Here is a 17,089-nt window from a genome sequence, read left to right as displayed (position 1 = left end):
AGGAAGATGATTTGACTTACAGGCAGATTAGATTTCAATGTGGCAGAGCTGTGCAAAATCATCAGCTTCATTCTCTTCTCTAGAGTCATCAGTGTAGTGGCAAGACATAGGTAAGGTATTCTTTTTGAGTTGAGGTCTGGAAAAGACCTCATTCTTGATTGAAAGCTTGAATGGGTGCTTTGTCTCAGTAAACTGTTATCAGTTTAACTGAGATTAACACCCATTCAAGAATTAAAATTTAAGAATGAATCTAGGCAAAAGATGGCCTAGTTTGCCTTCACAAAACAATCAATTTGGAATTTCATACTACATGTAACATTCACTCTGAAGGCTATCTGTGTAATCTTCTACATTCTGGAAAACTCAGAGGTACATGCATTTTTTTTTAATCACATTTTTTTTTTTTTGTTTTTGTTTAAACACTCAAAACCATCAATATGGCTACTTCCAGAAAAGAAATATTTCTGGTACAAATCATTAAGAAAAAGTTCTATAGCATTGTTTGAACAAAACACTATCATGCTAAATTGGTGGGTGCTAATGTCCAAATTAAGGAAAGAATACAGGACACTAAGAACTAAGAATCAGGAATATTCATTGATTCAGCTGTCAACTAACTTATGACTTTAGATAATCACCTAATCAAATTGTGTCTATTTTTCTTAAATTAGTGAATGAAAAGTGTTTAGATAACACTGGTTTTTCAAAATGTAGAAGGACCCTTTTCTCAGGTTTTTAATACCATACTTAGCTTGGATTAGAAACTGCCCCAGTAATGTATAAACAATGAAGAAAATTGCTCTTGGACATCCTTGTTCAGACTATATGTGGAATTTTCTTTTAGTTTTAGGTGATACACCTTAGGAAGAGCACGAAAATCTGGGAAACATCCAAGGACTTGAGATAATGAGAATCATTTGGAGGAAATGGAAACTATTTGGTCTGAAGAAGAGTAGCTTTACAGGCTACATATTTACTATCTTCATTTATATAAAAGGTGTAATGTCCAGGACTAGCTATCTGGAGGACCTCGGGATTAGCCCAAGTTCTTGGTCTTAGTGGGGGAGTGAAGGAGGCAGAGAGCTATCATGCGGCTGGTCAAAGATGGTGTTCTTTTGGAGAATGGAGTCTTCTATTGTGTTTGTGACTGAGAGCTGTGGCTGAGAGAGAGAGTTCTGTGTCTGAGGTTTCCTTAAATAACTCAGTACAATTACATCACCACAACACACTGATTGCACTCAGTTCAATCATTACATCACCATACTAAGTGCTAAGTATATACTTAACTATAAATAGTACATTGCTGATCTAGATTTAAGTACACCTTTTCAGAAGTTCTAGCCCTCTTCAAAAAGGTTATCTTCAAAGTGAGATTGGATTAGTTCATCTTGGCCTTGAGAGTTAAACTATAGATAGGTATTGAGTAGAGAGTGAAAAGGCTCAATTTTGGCTCAATATTAAAAAATCTGACAATTAGAGTTATTCAAAAATTACATGGATTTCACTGGGAAATTGTAAGTAACGGCTCACTCAATCAACCAACATTCATTAAAGTGTTATGCTACATGCAAGGGAGGGCAAAGAAAAATCAAAAACAGACCATGCCAAGTGTACTTGAGTGATATACTTAGGTGGAATTGTAAATTGATCTATGCCTTTCTGGAAAACAATTTGTGGCTATGCTCAAAAAGTCACTAAACTGTGGTTAACCTTTGATCCAGGAGTGCCACAACCAGGCCTATACCACCAAAGTTTCAGAAAAAGGGGAAAAGTACAAAAATATTTGTAGTAGTTCTTTTCATAGTAAGCAAAAAATGGAAACTAAGGAAGTATCTACTAATTGAGAAATAATTGAGTAAATGATAATATATGATTATGAGAAATGATGAATTTGGATAGTTTCATAGAAACTTAGGAAGGTTTGCATGAACCAGTGCCAAATGAACTGAACATAACCAGGAGAACAACATATACAGTAACAACTACATTGCAAAGACAAACAAGAACTCTGGGACCAATACAGTGACCCAGTTATGGTTCAGAGGATAACTGATGAAGATTCCTATATACCTCCTGTCCGAAGATGATGACTCAATAATGAGACATACATTTTTGGACATAGACACTGGATGGATTTGTTTTGCTTGGCTATGTACATTTGTCACATTTTTAGTTAGGGTCACAGGGAAGAAGGTAGAAGGAAGGCAAAATAAATGCTCTTTCATTTAAAAAAGAAAGAAAAGTTTAAAAGGGAAAAAAAAACGGTTTTGTTTGTTTTTTTTTCCCACAAGGAGCTTATGTTCTAATGGCACTTAAATTCAAAAATTGTTTCATAACTACTTGTTAGAGAAAGTTTAAAGAACATCTCTGTGATGTTAACTGACTATTCCCCTATCAAGAAGCCCAAATCCTGTTTGTATAGAATAATGTGAAGTCAGAATCTATTGTTAAATCTGTCCTGTCTCCAATCTAATTAGCATCTTTAAAGATACTCACAACAACCTTTAAGATGATCTTGATGTTACTTAGCTTTCCCAGGTGGTCTTATTACCATATATTATGATAGTCATGTAAATCCTATCAACCCCTATATCAAACCCTGTAATTGCATACAAAAATCCCAGACTATCTTGATATCTTTAGACAGGTATTTCATCTGGCTCTTTGACCATTCCTCTTGATTTCATGCCTTTAATCTAAGAAATCCCCAAGGCTGTATTTCCCCTATAAAAGATCTGCTTATGATGATCTTTGCTAAATTCTCTTCAGGACCAAGCTCCCTGTAAGGTACTCCCTTTAGTAGCACCTTTCTCCTTACTCTCAGTAATTCTGCTTAGTCTGACCTGCCAGTCAATGGCTTTCTCCTACCTCATGGAATATTTCCTTTCTCTTGATTAATTGTGAGTTCCCTCAGGGGAACTTGTCTTTTTCCTGATTAATTATATGCTCTCCTAACTCTATTTCATATTTGTCATTCTTGGTACCCATTTTATCTCTTATTTTGTCTCTAACTCTTCTCCTCAATAAACCTTCCTTTTGGCAAAGAGAATGGCCATTGTAAATTTGTCACATTTATGTCAAACTAAATATTGCTACCTTGACCTCATCATTTGGTGCCAAAACCTGGGACAGTTTGACCTACATAGCCTTTGCAGTCTCTTCCAATCTTTGAAAATCTATGATTTCCATAGCTACTCAACTTGACAAAGGAGTTTTTCCTCTTTCCCAACACATAAGTGAGCATTCAGCAAATGTTTGTTAAATTAAATCTTACAGATAACCTAAAGCATGAACCTCCTCTATAGGTGCCTTTTCCATTTCTGGACAGTTCCAATTATTAGGAAGCTCTTCATTTACATGAATCTGTTTCTAAGCAGCAACTCTTCCTCCCTAGGCTGAACTTAAGATAGGTTTTAAAGCTCTGAGTTTGGTAGGAAGCCTAGGAAATGCCCGGAATGGTTTGAAAACAAAGTCACAGAGGCACAGGAGAATTTCAAATGATTTGGTCTGTTTTTACCCACCACACTAACCAGAACGTAGAATTGAAAAGCCAAGATGCTCCAGCACCCACTGAAGACTGTTAAAGATGCAAATCTTTAAAGAAAGATTAAAAAATAAGAAAGACCTTATTTGGAATCAAATAGGGAAAAGACAAGTATATTAATTACCATATTAGAACTGTCTAGAGGGGATTATTTTCTTTCTAATTCTCTGCAGCTTCACATCATTGTCATTCTCAGCCTTCTTGGCCTGGAGCCAGCAGAGCTCCAGGAAGAAACAGCTAATATGGTACATCTGGGGCATGAGCTAGTCAAAGGTCCCATGTTCCATTAGAACATAATAATGCCTGCCATAAGCAGAGACATTGTTAGAGAGAGCAAGAACAGACTTTGTTAATAATTCATGCTCCTCAGCTCTACACCTTTGGATTCCTAAAAGAGACGTCTGCTGAGAACCCTGAATAGCAAAAAAATATCACAAAGGAGTATCTGGTTAACATTACATAGGATACTGGGAGTCATGTTCAAAAGCTTTGGTTGTCCAATGTCCTATGTATACTCTTATCTTAGGAGGAGAGATTTTAGAGTTGGTCCGGTTCTTAGAGATTACCTAGTTTAACCCATTCATTTTATAGAAGAGGAACCTGAGACCCAGAGTGGTTTAATATCTTGCCCAAAGTCATATAAGTAGTAATAAAGACTAGATTTAACATATTCTGATTCCAGTATTTCAGGATTCTTAAGGTATTAGGCCAGTGGTCCTCAAACTTTTTAAATAGGGGGCCAGTTCTTTCTCCTTCAGACTGTTGGAGGGCTAGACTATAGTAAAAACAAAAGCTCACACTCTGTCTCCACCCCTCAGCCCATTTGCCATAATCCGGTGGGCCACATAAACATCCTCATCGGGCCTCATCTGGCCCAATGCCATAGTTTGAGAACCCTTGTTTGACTATACAACAGTTATTTATCTATTTATATCAATTTATTAACATGAAAGCCAAACCAACACAAACCAAAGAGATTACACCAGCTATATTGTATATAGATTTGTATATGCAACCAGGAAGGGTCTCAGGTTATATTTTACATTTTCTCATTTTATTCCTAAGGAAACTGAGGCCTAGAAGAAAATGATCTCTCTAAGGTACTATCATTAATTTGTAGCAAAGCAGGGATTAGAATCCAATTTTCTTGATTTCTGGTCCTATATTCTTTCCATAATGTCACACTGTCTTTTTTTCCCTTTTATTGATTGATATATTTTGTTTTAATATGATATTTCTCTTCATATAATATATCCCTACCCCTGCAAAAATCAGAAAGGTGACAACTCTGACAACAAGAAGTTTATATTCTATAGGTGGATGAATTATTTATACAACGATAAGTATAAATCAAGGTAAACTGAAAAGGCAATTAAAGGTCTCAAAAAAGGCTTCACAGAAGAGACAACATTGAAACAATCTTTAAAAGAAAAGCAAGGATTTTAAGAGACAAAATTGAAAAGGGAGAAATTCCAAGCATGAGGGATAGTTTGTGGGACTGCACAATGGTTACACAAAAGGTATGGAGTTTGAATTTGAGAAAGAGATATGTTTAACATAATGCACTTGTGTTCTAACATACTGATTCTAACATAAGTAACTAACATACTTATTTTAATATTCTCTGTCCTATGTTTCAAGGTTGTTTCTGATTTTAACACTCTGTGACTTTTTCTATTCTGAGCTTAATTAACCCTAAGGAATTTCTAATTTGTCAGGTATTTTAGATTGAGCCTTCATAATTAATAATCAATAAGCAATCACCAATGCTCATCCTTTACTTGGAAAGTCCCATACTAGGCACTATGAAAGATCCAGAAAAGTATAAGACATTTTTCCTACCTGTGTGGACCTTCACAATCCAATTAAAATGACAATTATATTTTCTAACATTAGAAAATATAACCAAATTCTTTTTGTATATATCTCATTTTATCTATAAGTGGGCAGCTAGGTAGTGCAGTGGATAGAATGCTGGCCTGAGGTCAGGAAAATTCATCTTTCTAAGTTCAAATCTGGCCTCAGCTTACTGACACATTATCTGTGTGACCCTGGGCAAGTTATTTAATCCAGTTTACCCAAGTTTTCTCATCTGTAAAATGAGCTAGAGTAAGAAAAGGCAAACCATTCTAGTATCTTTGACAAGAAAGCCTCAAATGGAGTAACAAAGAGTCAGACACAAGTGAAAATGGCTAAAAAATAATAAGAATGTGGTAAAGCAGAAAAGTACAGAGGGTTTAGAATCAGAGGAGCTAGGTGAAAGTTCTGACTTTGCTACTTCTTTATGTAAGTAATTTAACTTCTCTGGCTTAATCTAGAAAATAAGGGGGTTGGACTATATGACCTCTAATGACCCTTCTAGCTCCAAATCTTTCTTAGGAAAAACCAAATTACATATTTTCATCACTCTTTATAAAAAATGAAAATTATTCTCTGACAAATATTTATAGGAGAACTTTTCATCATAGCAAAAAAAGTAGAAACAAAGTAGGTGCTCATCATTTGAGGAATGGTTGAATAAATTATGACATACTGTTGTAATGAAGTACCATGCAAGTAATGAAAATATAAAACAATATAAGGAATTCAAAATAATGTGGGAAAAATTGTATGAACTAATGTAAATTAAAGCAAGAAAAAATGGGAAAATAATCTACATGACTATAATAATGGAGATAAAAAAAATCACTAAAAGATTAACTAATCTTAGTCTAATCATAATAATCAAATTTGGAAAATCAGGAAGTTGCCAAATTTGCCTCTCAAAAACTCTTAGTATTGTTTGTCCCCTGGAAAGAAAACTTAAGTGTGCTTATTATGAAATGTTTAGAAATTGAGATTTTAGTTATATATTCATATGAAATACAAATCATCACTTAGTTATGCATTTTAGATGCTGCTCTACTTGAGTCAATCCGGGCTCATTCACCATACCCTACTTCCATACAAAGTTTCTCTTTAGCAAAGGCAGACACCTACCACCTACCCTGGGAACAGAAGGAAAGAGAAAGTTGTGTGAGCATGTAGTTCTTTGATTACAGGCCAACTGGGTTCCACTAAGAATTCAAATCCATTTTGTGAACACTTTTTGAATAGAAATATGCAAAAACTCTAAAACAAAATGTATTGAAATTCAATATGAATTTCCTTAAAACTAAAGTCATGACATGGCCACAAAGCTAATATTTGTTAGAACTCAGGTGCTTGATTCCATAATCAACAATCTCTCTACTCTACCCCAAAGCTTTAAGACAGATTGTCAGTATTGTACTGGTAAATGTTTAATGACTGCTTCCCTAAAGGGAAAAAAGTTCCTACTTTTAAGTTTAATCTGAATTATTAACATTTCTCCATCACTTTCTTAAGTTTAGACAATTAGGAAAACAATAAATCAAGTTCTGATTTGTAGTATTTGCCATTTTCTGAGACATAAATGCTCACATTGAAAATTTAATAATGAACATTCAAGAGTCCTACAACTGTTGTATCAATCAATAAGCATTTATTAAATTAACCTGCTTTATCGCAGATACTGTCCTAAGCACAGAAGATAAAAAAGGGACAATCTCTATTCTTAAAGAGCTTACATTTATGGGGGGAAAAAAAAAACTTGCCCATATAAAAATATATACAGAATAAATTCAAAATAGGTATGATGTAATAAAATACAAATTAGTTAGAAAAGATGGCACTAATAGTTGGTAAGAAGAGATTCCATGTAGAAAATGTGATACTTGAGTTGTCTCTTGAAGGAAATGAAAAATTCATGAGTTTAGAGATGATAAAGAAGAGATGGGATTCCAGGCATGGGGACAACCAGTAAAAATGGCTAGAGGCAGGATATTAGACCAAGAAACAGCAAGAAAGCCAGTGGGAATGGATTTCAGTGATCAAAGTTACACAGTTGGTGAGCAACAATTCCATGAGCTTAATCCAAGTCCTCTGCTCTTTCCCCTGCACCATTGCTTTTCCTTTATTCCTACCTCTGCCTTGTGTGGCATTGGGCAACCTCCTTGAACTTTCAAAGTTTCCTTATTCATAAAATGAAGATTTGGGACTGGATAAAAACTGAGGTTCCTCTAGCTCTAAAATAGTGTTGATGCAATGACCTGTATTCTACCAAAACTATGTTACCAGTCACTTCTAGGGTATTAGGAGTTACCAAAAATATCAACCTGCACTGCTCAAGTTTATGATGTCATGGGGTCAGGTTCAGAATTCCTCAACAAAGGGAACTACTAACCTCCTCCCTTCCACTCCCAACCAAGGGGCAAGCTAATTGTACCAAAGAAAGAGGCAGAGAGCTCTATTATGATTACATAAGTGGTTTAATAATCATATGGGTTACTTACATAGGGGCTGTCTGAGGTAGTAGCCAGACTATTCAGTGGATTCCTGCAAAGAACCCCAAAAAGTCCCATAGTAACTACAGAAATCAAACAAAGGGAGGAAGAACTGCGAAGTGTCATTACATATGCCTTTAGGGATTTGTGTTATACTTGGCAAGCAGTTCTAATTTTGGGTCTGGGTTCCAAGGCTCAGGCAACATACCAGCATTCTTGGGTGAATGCCTAGACACTCAAGGCCAAATGGTGGACACAATAAAGATTGCATACTGATCTCTGTGTCCTTGTTATGTCTTGCTTGTATCTGGTTACTATATCCTTGTTACAGTTTTCAACTCAATGAATACCTCACAAGGCCACAAGAATTCAAACTGAGTTAGCTTCCAAATACAAATAAGGTTATTTGCTAGGCACAGCACCTTTGTAATAGCTTTAGCTCTCCTCCCTTTGGAATGGCTTTCCCCCAATATTATGGCTTTTACTCCAATAATATATCTTTTACCAACTGGGATTCCACATATAGGTATCTTTTTTTTTTTTTTTCTAGTGTCCAAAGCTTTTATATAATGTAATAAATTCAGTGGGTTTTATATCTAATTTGATCATGTTTGATCAGGATAAATAAACTATTTGATGATATTTGAAATATTTCTTTGATAATCTATTATAATCCTACCTATATCTGCCTAAAGAGTCATAAAACTCTGAGGAATAAGTGACTCCTGACTGCTACAATTCACCCCCTCAATTATTTTTTTCTTCCTTTCTTTTCCTTCCTTCCTTCCTTCCTTCCTTCCTTCCTTCCTTCCTTCCTTCCTTCCTTCCTTCCTTCCTTCCTTCCTTCCTTCCTTCCTTCTTTCCTTCCTTCCTTCCTTCCTTCCTTCCTTCCTTCCTTCCTTCCTTCCTTCCTTCCTTCCTTCCTTTCTTCCTTCCTTCCTTCCTTCCTTCCTTCCTTCCTTCCTTCCTTCCTTCCTTCCTTCCTTCCTTCCTTCCTTCCTTCCTTCCTTTCCTTCCTTCCTTCTTTCCTTCCTTCCTTCCTTTCTTCCTTCCTCCCTTCCTTCCTTCCTTTTTCCTTCCTTCCTTCCTTCCTTCCTTCCTTCCTTCCTTCCTTCCTTCCTTCCTTCCTTCCTTCCTTCCTTCCTTCCTTCCTTCCTTCCTTCCTTCCTTCCTTCCTTCCTTCCTTCCTTCCTTCCTTCCTTCCTTCCTTCCTTCCTTCCTTCCTTCCTTCCTTCCTATTGCTGAGGCAATTGGGATTGGGGTTAAGTGACTTGCCCAGCATCACACAGCCAGGAAGTGTTAAGTGTCTGAAATCAAATTTGAACTCAGGTCCTCTGACTTCAGGGCTAGTGCTCTGTCCATTGTACCACCAAGCTTGAATTGCTAACCCTAGACCAATCCCCTCATTTTTACAGATAAAGAAACGAGGCACAGAGAAGTTAAGAGATGTACCCAAAGACATAGCTAGTAGTGGCTGAGATAGGATTCAAACTTGGATCCCTGCCTTCAATTCCAGTTCCTGATCCATCTGGATTCCAGTTTTGATTCTGTCATTAAGTATCTAAATTCTGGCAAGGTACTTCACTTTGCTGATGTCAGTTTCCATATTTATCAAATGGGGGTAGCCATATGTGTATGTTATCTAAGGATCAGAGAAACTTAAAATGATGGTTAAATTCTTTGAGAAGCTAAAGTATCACCTAAAATTAAATAGGATAAGTTGGAACAGTGTGTTAGGTGAAAAACCACCCCTGAGATTCTTCATGTTAACTGTACCCACTTGGCCTCTGTCAGACATAATTTCCTTTCCCTCACTTATTTTGAATTAGCTTTATAATTGCATAGTAGATTATCACAGAATTTAGCTAGAGAATGCTTTAGGTCACTTAATTAGTCCGTGGTCTTCATCCAACAATAAGAAATTTAATCTCTAGAGACAGAGCAGATAGGTGGGCAGTGGGTAGAGTGAGTACCCAGCTTGAAGTCAGGAAGACCTGAATTCAAATCTTCATTAAATGCTTACTAGCTGTGTAATCCTGGGCAAGTTACTTAGCCCTGTTTGCTTCAGTTTCCTTATCTGTAAAATTAACTGGAAAAGGAAATGGCAGATCTCTCCATTATCTTTGCCAAGAATACTCCAAATGGAGTCATCAAAAGTGGGACATGATTGAAACAAATTACCACCAACAAAGAGAAGTAGAGCAGATTGGCTAGGGTCAGATAAACACAAAGTCATGACTAAGTAAACACTAGGGAAAAAGCATGATATAGAGGAAAGAACTATATAGATTTTGAATCAGAGGACTTGGCTTCAAATCCTGACTTCTGTGAAGAAGGAAAGAAAAGTATTTATGAATGTTCCAGCCACTTTACAAATATTACCTCATTTATCCATACAACAATTTTGGGAGATGGGTACTTTTATTATAGTTCAAGAAACTGAGGCAGAGAGGTGACTTGCTGAGGGACACCCACTAAGGTCATATATGGAGTCAGACTCCAGGCCCAATATTCTATCCACTGTACCATCCAGCTGCCTCTGTGACATCTTAGGCAAGTCACTTAACTTCTCTGCAAGGTAATAGTAAAGATTTAAGCAAGAATAGAACCAAAAGAACATTGTACCAGCAACAACAAGATTATGTTATGATCAGCTGTGATGGACGTGGCTCTTTTCAACACTGAGGCAATTGAAGGCAATTCCAACAGACATCATAGAAAACGTAATCTGCATTCAGAGAGAGAACTATGGAGAGTAAATGTGGATCAAAGTATAGCATTTTCTCATTTTGTTGTTGTTATTATTTCTTTGTTTTTCTTTCACATATCTTTTTTTTTTCCCTTTTAATCTGATTTTTCTTGGGTAGCATGACAAATATGGAAAAAGTTTTAAAAAACTGTATACGTTTAACCTATATTGGATTGTTTGCTACCTAGGAGAAGAAGGAGGAAGGCAAAAGAGAGAAAAAAATTGTAACACAAAGTTTTGCAATTGTGAATGTTGAAAATTATCTTTGCAAATTGGCAAATGACTAGATGCCCATCAACTGGGGAATGGCTAAACAAGTTGTGTTATATAGAGGTAATTAAATATTCTCTAAAAAAAATGGTGAAAAGATTTACTGATGCTGAAGGAAATGAGCAGAAACAAGAATACATTATATATGTTACAAATAACAGCAAGAATGTACAATGATCAACTACAAAAGACTTGGTGTTTTCTCAGTGATTCAGTGATCCAAAGCAATCCCAATAGACTGTGGACAAAAAATGTCATCTGCATCCAGAAAAAGAACTAAGGAGTCTGAATGTAAATCAACACATGCTATGTTCACTTCTTTTTTCTGTTGTATTTTTTTTTATCTCTCCCATGGTTTTTCCTTGTTTCTCTGATTTTTCTCTACCAACATAGTTCATAAAGCAATGCATATTAAAAATAAATAAATTTACTAGGAAAAAAAAAGAATCAATCCCAAAGGCAGCTTTGTCACCTCTCTAAGGGAAAACAAGATAAAACAAGTGGGGAGAGGGAGAGGGAATTTGCCCTAAGACTGTTGGGGATTGGGGTGGTGGTGGTTATTAGAGAAGTTATCCCATCACCTGAAGTGTCCTCAGGAACTTTGTGGGGTTAATGAAAGACTTAAAAAAAATATTGCCTAGAATTATATAGCTAGCATACTAGTTGTATATCAATATATAGATCAACAGTAAGATTTATATTTGTACTATATACTATACTACCCTTCCTTTCTCTCTGAGACAAATACAATTTTAAAATATGTATTCTAATATCACTTTCTCTATTCTGTTCTTAAGATTCATTCCAAAGCTTTTTTTGTATGGCCACTTTCTGTGTTCAATCTAACATTCTTACCCCTTAACTACAATGCCATTAGAAAAACTATGGGGAAGCATGTGTGTCTTATGAGCTAAGCAACAAACTACCTGTCTAAGCCTGAAAAAAAAGAAAATAAAATCATCTTTGCATATATTTGGAAAAAGAAAAAGCTATTACAAAAAATAAATTTCATTATTCAATTAAAAAAAAGATTTAAGCAAGAGACTTGGTGACTTGCTGACTTTTCAAGTGCCTTTTTATATTAACAGATGTAGTTTGTTAGGCAAATGTGAATGCATTTTTGATGTCTCGCTTCAAGCAACAAACAAAAAATTCCTCTGAGGTCTTCTCCCTTTATTCTCCCTATCTCCTTATTCCACCTCATCCATCCAGGAGATCCAATGTTTCATCCCTTTGTAACTACTTTCCCATTTCAAAATCCTGGACGATGTTTAAATCATCAGAGGATTTGGGAGATACTATAATGAACACACACACTTAATTTTATAGGTTAAAAAAATTTAACTTCCCCTAAGTTTTATTTTCAATGAACTACTGCCAAAAAAGGACTCCAATTCTTCCTACCCTCCTGCAGATATTATTATTTTAGTAACTATCTATAGAATTGTACAGTCAACCCTGTTATATTTTATCTTCCCCCCTCATACCATAACTCTGCACTTTCAATGATACAAGCTCTAACAGTTTCTACAAAACTGAGAACTTTAATTCATACATATTGGTGGCCAGTGTCTAGATGGAGTTGGGCATCCCTACAGACTGCACACCAGGTGACCCTACCTTGAGGGGCATCCCTAGAAATTGGCCCATAGGAGATCCTACTTTGAGAGGAGCACCCCTAAAAACTGGAAATCAAAAGATGCTTTTTTCAGCAAGTTATGATAGTCTTGCAAGGCATAGAAGATTTACAATACTTATCAAGGAAAGAAGCATATGAATTAAATCATAGATTCTTGAAATTATCGATATAAAGAAATTTTATTCTATTCATTTAGGTATTCTAGCCTGATTCATGATCTGTCATATTAGCCATTCCTCTAAAGTCTTGTCCTTTCTATGTTGTTGTTCAATCATGTCTGATTCTTTGTGATCTCATAAACTTGGCAAATATACTAGAGTGGTTTGACATTTCTTCCTTTTATAGATGAGGAAACTGAGCCATATAGGCTTAAGTGACTTGCCCAATGTCACACAATAAGTATCTGAATTCAGATTTAAACTGATAAGAACATCTTCTTGATTCCAAAATCAATGCTCTAACTACTGTTCCACCTATCTGTAGCTAGCTGTCTTCTCTTTATTTCATTTTAAATGTGTTAACAGAAACCAAAGTAAACATTTACAAGAGAAAGATCTATAAGGATAAACAGTATCTATCTCTGGTCAATAAATTTAGTTAGGGATGGCTGAATACTTCCTAGAAATAATTGAAGAAGGTTTAAATATCACACTAATTTTGGTTTTGCTTTTGTATTCAAAGCCAATAGTACTGCTTCTGAAATCCTGGTTCTACAACTGACTTGCTGTGTGATCTTAGGCAGGTCATTTCCCTTCTTTGAAGCTCAGAAAAAAAGAATAAACTGGGGGACTTCTGGTACCAAGATAGCAAGGTGAAGAAGGAACTCCCCAGAGCCTTCCCAAATTGCCCCTCCAAATAGAACTGATCTAGGAGCAATGAAGTAGCTTACCACCATAGCAGGAAAGGTCTTTTTCACGGGGATGCGAGGCAAGCAAGGTCCCAGAGGAGCAGCAGCCAGCCTCAGAGCAGTGGGGCCTAGAGCAAGGATGCAAGTCTGGAAAAATTTACTAACAAGGCCCACCCTCCTGAAAGCCAGCAGTCCCCTTCACAGTGGTCTGTGAAGTACAGAAAGGCACCAGACCAGAAGCCCCATCTCTAGCACAGGTCACCAGGGAAGCCTCAAGCCCATTGCTGACTAGTAGTGAGGCCTCATGGGAGACTAGCCAACAAGAAGTCCCTTAGAGCCCTCCAGCAAAGAGACCCCGATTTCACAGAAACGCAGCAATAAGACCAGCCCTTAGAGCAGACCAGTGACAAGATCCTTCTCCCAAGGCCAGCCAACAGAAAAATTCTGTTTCCATAGCAACCTAGCAGCAAGGCCCTGCTTCTAGGGCAGGCCAGCAGCTAAACCTCAAACACAGAGAAGGCCAATAGGAAGACCCCACCCCCAACCCCCAGTGCAAGCCCAGATAGAAAGTTCACCCTCCAAACAGTTAGACCCTGAACCCCAGTGAAAGTCAACACCACAAAAAAACTTCACAGTGCACAACCAGTTCTAAGTTTCAAATAAAAACACCAGTTCACAAAATAGGCAGAAAAATGAGCACAAAGAACTTGACTATAGAAAATTATGATGGTTACAGGGAGGGTCAAGGTACAAACTTAGAAGAGAACAACACTGGCAAAATGGCTACATGAGAAGCCTCAAAGAAAAATGTAACTTGGTCTCAGGCCTAAAAAGGACTCCTAAAAGAGTTTTAAAAAGATTTTAGAAAGCAAATTAAAAGAGTAGAAAAAAGTTTGGGGAAAGAAATAAAAGTAGGACAAAGGATTCATGGAGAAAAAGAGTCGACAATACAGGAAAAAATATATGCAAAAATTCACTGATGAAAATAACTCCCTAAAAATTAGAACTAAACAAAAGAAAAAGTATAGAATCTCACTGAAAAAAAATCATTTTTAAAAACTATGAATTGAGCAAGTGGAAGCCAATGGCTTCAGGAGACATCAAGATATAATTTTTAAAAATAAAAAAAAATTTTGTTTTGTTTTAAAGAGGGAAGTGGGAAATTTCTCACTGGAAAAACAACCGATCTAGAAAATAGATCCAGGAGAGATAAAAAATTATTGGACTACCTAAAAGCCATTATTTAAAAAAGAAGGTCTGGACAACATCTTTCAAGAAATTATCAAGGAAAACTGTCCCAATATGCTAGAAGCAATGGGAAAAACAGAAATTGAAAGAATTCACCCATTACCACCTGAAAGAGAACCCAAAATGAAAACTCCAGGAACATCATAACCAAATTCCAGAGCTCACAGATTAAGGAGAAAGTACTGCAAGTGACCAAAAAGAAACAATTAAAATATTATGAAACTACAATCAGAACTACACAAGATTTGGCAGTTTGCACATTAAAGAACATGAGGGCTTGGAATATGATATATTAGAAGACAAAGGAGTTAGTAGTACAGCCAAGAATCACCTACCCAGCAAAACTGAAAACAATTCTTGGAGGGTGGGGGTGAGGAAAAGGAAAAGAGGGGAGGACAGACATTTAATAAAATAAAGAGCTTTCAGGCTTTTCAAATTAAAAAAAAAAATTTTATTATAGCTTTTTATTTACAAGACATATGCATAGGTAATTTTTCAGCATTGACAATTGCAAAACCTTTTGTTCCAACTTTTCCTGTTCTTCCCCCCACCCCTTCCCCCAGGTGGCAGATTGACCAATACATGTTAAATATGTTAAAGTATAAGTTAAATACAATATATGTATACATGTCCAAACAGTTGTTTTGCTGTACAAAAAGAATCGGACTTTGAAATATTGTACAGTTAGCCTGTGAAGGAAATAAAAAATGCAGGCAGACAAAAATAGAGGGATTGGGAATTCTACATAGTAGTTCACAGTCATCTCCCAGAGTTCTTTCACTGAGTGTAGCTGGTTCAATTCATTACTGCTCTATTGGAACTGATTTGGTTCATCTCATTGTTGAAGAGGGCCATGTCCATCAGAATTGATCATCATATAGTGTTGTTGTTGAAGTATATAATGATTTGGGGCAGCTAGGTGGTGCAGTGGATAGAGCACCAGCCCTGAATTCAGGAGGACCCAAGTTCAAATTTGATCTCAGACACTTAACACTTCCTAGCTGTGTGACCCTCGGCAAGTCACTTAACCTCAGTCTCAGGGGAAAAAAAAAAAGTATATAATGATTTTCTGGTCCTACTCATTTCACTCAGCATCAGTTCATATAAGTCTCTCCAGACCTTTCTGAAATCATCTTGCTGGTCATTTCTTAAAGAACAATAATATTGCATAATATTCACATACCACAATTTATTCAGCCATTCTCCAATTGATGGGCATCCACTCAGTTTCCAGTTTCTGGAGAGGGCTGCCAGAAACATTCTTGCACATACAGGTCCCTTTCTCTTCTTTAAAATCTCTTTGGGGTATAAGGCTTTTCTAATTAAGAGAGCAGAGCTGAATAAAAATTTTGATTTCCAAATACAAGACTCAAGGGAAACCTAAAAAGGTAAAAAAAAAATTGAGAGAAAACATAAGAGATTTTATAAGGTTAAACTATTTATATTTCTGTATGGTGAGATAATAGCTATAACTCAAGAATTTTATTATAATATCAACTAGAAGGAGTATATGTAGACAGAAACAATGTTTATAAGTTAAATTCGATGAGATGATATAAAAAAAATGAAAGGATAATAAAGAGGATTACACTGCAAGAACTGGAGGAGAGATAGAATGGGGTAAATTATTTCTCATAAAAGGGCATGAAAAGTTATATAATGGAGAATCTTATTCTCATCAGAATTGGCTCAAAGAGAAAATAACACATCTCAGATGGATGTAGAAATCCATCAATCTATAAGGAAATTAAAAGGGGGTAATAGTGATAATAAAAGGGAGAGAGACATAAAATGGAAGGTAGAGTAGGAATAAGAGAGGGGGGATAAACAAAGGGAAAATAGCATGGAAGAAAATAGACATGAATCATAAATATGAATGGGATGAATTCACTCATAAAATAGAAGCCAATGAAAGAATAGATTAAAAACCAAAATCTACACTATGTTGTTTACAAGAAACACATTTGAAGTGACAGACACAATCAGAATAAAGGTGAGGGATTGGAGCAGAATCTTGACTTCGCAACAAAAACAATTAAAAACTAGAAAAAACATAAATTAAAATTTCCCAATTAAACACCACATTAGAAATCCCAAAATCAAAGAAATTGTTAAAACTGAAACTAAGAAAACCATTGGACTAACAAATAAAACTATAAGCTGATTTATGGGGGGAAAAAAACACAAAATAGAAAAACTATTGGCTGATTTTTTTTTTAAGAAAGAAAAAAAATTATTGGTATCAAAAATGAAAGGTGCAAATTTATTATCAATGAAGAGAAAATTAAAACGACACTTAGGAGCTATTTTCCCCAATTATATGTCAATAAATTTGACAATCTAAATGAAATGGATTAATTTAATAAAAAATAAAAATTACCCAGATTAACAGAAGAAATAAAATACTTGAAGAACCTAGTCTTGGAAAAAGAAATTGAACAAGCCATCC

The 17,089-nt window shown here is 35.8% G+C and overlaps 1 long non-coding RNA gene across 3 annotated transcripts in view; it reads right to left on the bottom strand.

Annotated features, from left to right (window-relative positions):
• Nucleotides 1–13,787, bottom strand: part of LOC141557359 (uncharacterized) — a 343,673-nt gene extending 329,886 nt beyond the window's left edge. For all 3 annotated transcript variants that reach the window (XR_012486769.1, XR_012486771.1, XR_012486770.1), the window contains exon 1: nucleotides 13,435–13,787. This is a non-coding gene — a long non-coding RNA (uncharacterized LOC141557359). The remainder of the gene's footprint in view (nucleotides 1–13,434) is intronic.
• Nucleotides 13,788–17,089: the final 3,302 nt, after the last annotated feature.

This window comes from Sminthopsis crassicaudata, chromosome 2, assembly GCF_048593235.1.
Source record: "Sminthopsis crassicaudata isolate SCR6 chromosome 2, ASM4859323v1, whole genome shotgun sequence".
Taxonomy (NCBI): domain Eukaryota; kingdom Metazoa; phylum Chordata; class Mammalia; order Dasyuromorphia; family Dasyuridae; genus Sminthopsis; species Sminthopsis crassicaudata.
Note: the sequence above shows the minus strand (reverse complement) of the source record. Positions and strands in the feature narration are given on the sequence as shown.